Below are 6,419 nucleotides of genomic sequence, written 5' to 3'. Positions count from 1 at the left end.
TGCATATATCGACGTTTCAGCCGGATTAGAGCGGTTTTCGTGTACATCTTTCATCGGTAATATAAACGGAAAATCAAAATCATTTTAGTTAATTCTAATGAAAACACATTTTTTTTATCATTTGTATTGGAAACAACATTGTCATATGTCTTTTGTTTGATCTTAATAATACGAAACCTCGCTCTTTGATTTGAAGTTAAAATCCTCAAATATGGTTAAATAGTGACTTTTTCACGTTAATCATGGAGTTTGATATTACGTAAATATATTCATTTTTACCAATATTTCGATACTATTTCATGTAGTATCACGATATGTGATTTGGCCTTCAAATCTGAGAATTTCGCTTAATATTGCATTTTAAGCAAGTTTTCTTGTATTTTGTTTCGTACGAAAAATCATCGAATTTAGCAATATTTTGACGTTTATCATCTCTTTTTCCTTTATGTGATTTAAACAAAATATCATCGAATTAGGCAATATTTTGCCGTTTTTCCACGTTTTTGTGAATTTTCAGTCTTTAGGTATTAATTCATTATATATACGATAAAATGATGCAAACACATAATTGATTAGATAATAACCTTAAATACTTCATTTTCAATCAAATATTTGTTTCTCGTTAAAATACTGAGTAAGATATTGAAAAGGGAAGAAGATCGGTTTGTATTGCATATATCGACGTTTCAGCCGGATTAGAACGGTTTTACGTGTACATCTTCCATCGGTAATATAAACGGAAAATCAGGAACATTTTAGTTAATTCTAATGAAAACACCTTGTTTTTTTCATTTGTATTGGAAACAACATTGTCACATGTCTTTTCTTGGATCTAAATAATAAGAAACCTCGCTCTATGATTTGAAGTTAAAATCCTCAAATATGGAAAAATAGTGACTTTTTCACGTTATTCATGTAGTTTGATATTACGTAAATATATTCCTTTTTACCAATATTTCGATACTATTTCATGTAGTATCACGATATGTGATTTGGCCTTCAAATCTCAGAATTTCGCATAATATTGCATTTTAAGCAACTTTTCTTGTATTTTTTTCGTACGAAAAATCATCAAATTTAGCAATATTTTGACGTTTATCATCCCCTTTTCCTTTATGTGATTTAAATATAATATCATCGCATTAGGCAATATTTTGCCGTTTTTCCAAGTTTTTGTGAATTTTATGTTTATTGTTATTAATTCATTAAATATACGAAAAAAATGATGCAAACACATAATTGATTAGAAATTAACCTTAAATACTTCATTTTCAATCAACCATTTGTTTCTCGTTAAAATACTGAGTAAGATATTGAAAAGGGAAGTTCTATTTTTATTGCATATATCGACATTTCAGCCGGAATAGAGCGGTTTTCGTGTACTTCTTCCATCGGTAATATAAACGGAAAATCAGGAACATTTTAGTTAATTCTAATGAAAACACATTGATTTTTATCATTTGTATTGGAAACAACATTGTCATATGTCTTTTCTTGGATCTAAAAACAACAAAACCTCGCAATATGATATGAAGTTAAAGTCCTCAAATATGGTAAAATAGTGACTTTTTTCACGTTTTTCATGTAGTTTGATATTACGTAAATATATTCATTTTTACCAATATTTCGATACTATTTCATGTAGTATCACGATATGTGACTTGGCCTTCCTATCTCAGAATTTTGCATAATATTGCATTTTAAGCAATTTTTCTTTCATTTTGTTTCGTAACAAAAATCATCATATATAGCAATATTTTGACGTTTATCATGCCCTTTTCTTTTATGCGATTTAAACATAATATCATCGAATTAGGCAATATTTTGCCGTTTTCCACGTTTATGTGAATTTTCAGTTTATTGCTATTAATTCATTAAATATACGATAAAAATGATGCAAACACATAATTGATTAGAAATTACTCTTAAAAACTTCATTTGCAATCAACCGTTTGTTTCTCGTTAAAATACTGAGTAGGATATTGAAAAGGGGAGAAGTTCGATTTTTATTGCACTTATCGACGTTTCAGTCGGAATAGAGCGGTTTTCGTGTACATCTTCCATCGGTAATATAAACGGAAAATCAGGAACGTTTTAGTTAATTCTAATGAAAACACATTGATTTTTGTCATTTGTATTGGTAACAACATTTTCATATGTCTTTTCTTGGATCTAAATAATACGAAACCTCGCTTTATGATATGAAGTTAAAATCCTCAAATATGGATAAATAGTGACTTTTTTAACGTTTTTCATGTAGTTTAATATTACGTAAATATATTCATTTTTTCCAATATTTCGATACAATTTCATGTAGTATCACGATATGTGATTTGGCCTTCAAACCTCAGAATGTCGCATAATATTGCATTTTAAGCAAGTTTTCTTGCATTTTGTTCCGTACGAAAAATCATCGAATTTAGCAATATTTTGACGTTTATCATCCCCTTTTCCTTTATGTGATTTAAACAAAATATCATCGAATTAGGCAATATTTTGCCGTTTTTCCACGTTTTTGTGAATTTTCAGTTTATGGGTATTAATTCATTATACATACGATAAAAATGATGCAAACACATAATTGATTAGATAATAACCTTAAATACTTCATTTTCAATCATCTATTTGTTTCTCGTTAAAATACTGAGTAAGATATTGAAAAGGGGAGAAGTTCGGTTTTTATTGTATATATCGACGTTTCAGCCGGATTAGAGCGGTTTTACGTGTACATCTTCCATCGGTAATATAAACGGAAAATCAGGAACATTGTAGTTAATTTTAATGAAAACACATTGATTTTTATCATTTGTATTGGAAGCAACATCTTTATACGTCTTTTCTAGGGTCTAAAAAATACGAAACGTCACTTTATGATTCGATGTTAAAATCTTCAAATTTGGCATAATAATGACTTTTTCACGTTTTTCATGTAGTTTGATATTACGTAAATATATTCATTTTTACCAATATTTCGATGCTATTTCATGTAGTATCACGATATGTGGTTTGGCCTTCAAATCCCAGATTTTCGCATAATTATTGCATTTTAAGCAAGTTTTCTTGCATTTTGCTTCGTACTAAAAATCATCGAATTAGCAATATATTTTGACGTTTATCATCGCCTTTTCTTTTATGTGATATAAACAAAATATCATCGAATTAGGCAATATTTTGCTGTTTTTCCACGTTTTTGTGAATTTTCAGTTTATTCCTATTAATTCATTAAATATAAGAAAAAAAATTATGCAAACACATCATTGATCAGAAAATAACCTTAAACAATTCATTTTCAATCACCTATTTGTTGTTTCGTTAAAATACTGAGTAAGATATTGGTAAGGGGAGAAGTTCTGTTTTTATTGCATATATCGACGTTTCAGCGGGATTAGAGCGGTTATACGTGTACATCTTCCATCGGTAATATAAACGGAAAATCAGGAAAATTTTAGGTAATTCTAATGAAAACACATTGGTTTTTATCATTTGTATTTGAAACAACATTGTCGTATGTCTTTTCTTGGATCTAAATAATACGAAACCTCGCTCTATGATTTGAAGTTAAAATCCTCAAATATGGTAATATAGTGACTTTTTCACGTTATTCATGTAGTGTGATTTTACGTATATATATTCGTTTTTACCAATATTTCGATACTACTTCCTGTTGTCTACCGATATGTGATTTGGCCTTCAAATCTCAGAACTTCGCAAATTTTGCCTTTTTAATCAAGTTTTCTTGCATTTTGTTTTGTACTAAAAATCATCGAATTTAGCAATATTTTGACCCTTATCATCCCCCTTTTCCTTTATGTGATTTAAACAAAATATCATCGAATTAGGCCGTTTTCCACGTTTTTGTGAATTTTCAGTTTATTTTTATTAATTCATTAAATATACGATAAAATTATGCAAGCACATAATTGATCAGAAAATAACCTTAAATACTTCATTTTCAATCATCTACTTGTTTCTCGTTAAAATACAGAGTAAGATATAAAAAAGGGGAGAAGTTGTTTTTATTGCATATATCGAGGTTTCAGCCGGATTAGAACGGTTTTACAGGTACATCTTCCATCGGTAATATAAACCGAAAATCAGGAACATTTTAGTTAATTTTAATGAAAACACAGTGATTTTTATCATTTGTATTGGAAGCAACATCTTCATACGTCTTTTCTAGGGTCTAAAAATACGAAACGTCGCTCCATGATTCGAAGTTAAAATCCTCAAATTTGGCATAATAATGACTTTTTTCACTTTTTCATGTAGTTTGGTATTACGTAAATATATTCATTTTTACCAATATTTTGATACTATTTCATGCCGTATCACGATATGTGATTTGGCCTTCATATCTCAGATTTTCGCATAATATTGATTTAAGCAAGTTTTTTTGCATTTTGTTTCGTTCTAAAAATCATCGAATTCAGCAATTTTTTGACGTTTATCATCCCCTTTTCCTTTATGTGATATAAACAAAATATCATCGAATTAGGCAATATTTGCTGTTTTTCCACGTTTTTGTGAATTTTCAGTTTATTGCTATTAATTCATTAATATAAGATAAAAATTATGCAAACCCATCATTGATCAGAAAATAACCTTAAACACTTCATTTTCAATCAACTATTTGTTCCTCGTTAAAATACTGAGTAAGATATTGGAAAGGGGAGAAGTTCTGTTTTAATTGCATATATCGACGTTTCAGCCGGATTAGAGCGGTTTTACGTGTACATCTTCCATCGGTAATATAAACGGAAAATCAGGAACATTTTAGTAAATTCTAATGAAAACACATTGATTTTTATCATTTGTATTTGAAACAACATTGTCATATGTCTTTTCTTGGATCTAAATAATACGAAACCTCGCTCTATGATTTGAAGTTAAAATCCTCAAATATGGTAATATAGTGAATTTTTTCACGTTATTCATGTAGTGTGATTTTACGTATATATATTCGTTTTTACCAATATTTCGATACTACTTCATGTTTTCTCACGATATGTGATTTGGCCTTCAAATCGCAGAATTTCAAATCGCAGAATTTCAAAAATTTTGAATTTCTAAGCAAGTTTTCTTGCATTTTGTTTTCTACTAAAAATCATCGAATTTAGCAATATTTTGACCTTTATCATCCCCTTTTCCTCTATGTGATTTAAACAAAATATATGCGAATTAAGCAATATTTTGCCGTTTTTCCACGTTTTTGTGAATTATCAGTTTATTGTTATTATTTCATTAAATATACGAGAAAAATTATGCAAACACATAATTGATCAGAAAATAACCTCAAATACTTCATTTTCAATCATCGATTTGTTTCTCGTTAAAATACTGAATAAGATATTTAAAAGGGGAGAAGTTGTGTTTTTATTGCATATATCGACGTTTCAGCCGGATTAGAACGGTTTTACGTGTACATCTTCCATGGGTAATATAAACCGAAAATCAGGAACATTTTAGTTAATTTTAATGAAAACACATTGATTTTTATCATTTGTATTTGAAACAACATTGTCATATGTCTTTTCTTGGATCTAAATAATACGAAACCTCACTCTATGATTTGAAGTTAAAATCCTCATATATGGTAATATAGTGACTTTTTTCACGTTATTCATGTAGTGTGATTTTACGTATATATATTCGTTTTTACCAATATTTCGATACTTCATGTTTTCTCACGAGATGTGATTTGGCCTTCAAATCTCAGTTTCGCAAATTTTTCATTTTTAAGCAAGTTTACTAGCATTTTGTTTTGTACTAAAAATAATCAAATTTAGCAATATTTTGACCTTTATCATCCCCTTTTCCTTTATGTGATTTAAACAAAATATCATCGAATTAGGCAATATTTTGCAGTTTTCCGACGTTTTTGTGAATTTTCAGTTTATTGTTATTATTTCATTAAATATACGAGAAAAATTATGCAAACACATAATTGATCAGAAAATAACCTTAAATACCTTATTTTCAATCATCTATTTGTTCTCGTTAAAATACTGAGTTAGATATTTAAAAGGGGAGAAGTTCTGTTTTTATTACATATATCGACGATTCAGCCGGATTAGAACAGTTTTACGTGTACATCTTCCATCGGTAATATAAACCGAAAATCAGGAACATTTTAGTTAATTTTAATGAAAACACATTGATTTTTATCATTTGTATTGGAAGCAACATCTTTATACGTCTTTTCTAGGGTCTAAAAATACGAAACGTCGCTTTATGATTCGAAGTTAAATTCCTCAAATTTGGCATAATAATGACTTTTTCACGTTTTTCATGTAGTTTGATATTACGTAAATATATTCATTTTTACCAATATTTCGATACTATTTCATGTAGTATCACGGTATATGATTTGGCCTTCAAATCTCAGAATTTCGCATAATATTGCATTTTAAGCAAGTTTT

The sequence above is a fragment of the Procambarus clarkii genome, unplaced genomic scaffold (genome assembly GCF_040958095.1).
Source record: "Procambarus clarkii isolate CNS0578487 unplaced genomic scaffold, FALCON_Pclarkii_2.0 HiC_scaffold_142, whole genome shotgun sequence".
In the NCBI taxonomy this organism is placed as follows: Eukaryota; Metazoa; Arthropoda; class Malacostraca; order Decapoda; family Cambaridae; genus Procambarus; species Procambarus clarkii.
Note: the sequence above shows the minus strand (reverse complement) of the source record.